This window comes from Haliaeetus leucocephalus, unplaced genomic scaffold (assembly GCF_000737465.1).
Source record: "Haliaeetus leucocephalus isolate CR32 unplaced genomic scaffold, Haliaeetus_leucocephalus-4.0 Scaffold210, whole genome shotgun sequence".
Classification (NCBI taxonomy): Eukaryota; Metazoa; Chordata; class Aves; order Accipitriformes; family Accipitridae; genus Haliaeetus; species Haliaeetus leucocephalus.
This window is the reverse complement of record NW_010972646.1, coordinates 159,022-160,510: the sequence shown is the minus strand read 5'-3', so window position 1 is coordinate 160,510 and position 1,489 is coordinate 159,022.

Here is a 1,489-nt window from a genome sequence, read left to right as displayed (position 1 = left end):
TGGGGGACACTGGGGGACATGGAGGACACTGGGGGCATGGGGACACCAGGGCATGACCGTAGAGGGGACACTGAGGGACCAGGAGACATGGGGTGCCCCACAGGCACAAGGGCACGGGGGTACTGGGGACATGGGGCATGAGGACTCTGGTGGCATGGGGGACACCCGAGGCGGTGATGGTGAGGGTGACGGTGATGCCGGGCTCTGGCCACAGTTCGCCTTCTTGTTCTACCTGCTGACCTACGTGGGGGCTGTCTGCAATGGGCTGACGCTGCTGGGAGCGGGTACGGCACCAGAATAGGGATGGGGATGTGATGGGGACAGGGCATGGATGGGGCATGGGGACAGGGACATGGGAGAGGGATGGAGATAAGGGACACAGGATGAGCACAGGGACAGGGGATGGGGACGGATGGGGCATGGAGACAGGGTGCAGATACAGCTGGGGGACAAGGGGACAGGGGTAGGGGACATGAGTAGTGCCTGGGGACAAGGGGCTGGCACAGGGATGGGGACAGCATGGGGATGGGGGACACCATGGGGACAGGTGACAGAGTATGGGGACAGTCTGGGGACAGGGGTTTGAGGGGATGGGAGTGTGGCACATGGACAGGGGACAGGAGAGGACGGGGGGTACAGGACGGGGACCGGCATGACATGGTACTCCCTGTCCAGGCGTCATCTGTGCGTTTACCTTCCCTGTGCTCTACCGGCACCACCAGGTATGGGGGAACAGGTGGGCTGGAGATGCTTGGGGATATAGGGGACACAGGGGGATGTGGGGGTCTGGGGAGGGTTGAGGGGGACCCCTCTGCCCCCCCCCCATGTCCCCAGTTGCTCCCCATGTCCCCAATGTCCCTAGGCCCAGATTGACCAGTATGTGAGTCTGGTAAGGAACCACCTAAGTCACCTCCGAGCCAGGTGAGGGCACCCCCTGCCCCCCAAAACCTCCCTGGGCACCCCAAACCTGCCCCTGGGGACCCCAAACCAAGCCCAGGGGTGCCTCCGGGCAGTCTTGGCGTGCCCCCGGGGGGGTTGGGGTGCTACACCCCTCCCCCCAACTCCCTTCTGCCCCCAGGATCCAGGCCAAGCTCCCAAGTGCCAAAGTGAAGCCGCAGTGACCCCCCCATCCCCCTCCGAGGTGACAGCTGGGGGGGGGGGGGCCAGGGTCCCCCCATATCCCTCCCATCCTGTATGTTGGGGATAACTCGGAGGAAGCGGGGGTCGTGTCTCCGCCCTTGTCCTTCCCCCCCCCTGCGTGGGGGGGTCACACTTTAATAAAAACTCTTGTGACAGCCAGGCTTGATTGTGCAGGGGATGTGGGGACATTGGGGGGAACAGGGGGCCACGGGGGGGACACAAGGAGACATGGGTAGGCACAAGGGACACGGGGGGGGACATGGGGAGACACAGGGGGCCATGGGGACACGGGGCTACGGGGGACACAGCAGAGCACAAAGGGCTGTGGGGAACACGAGTGGACACGGGG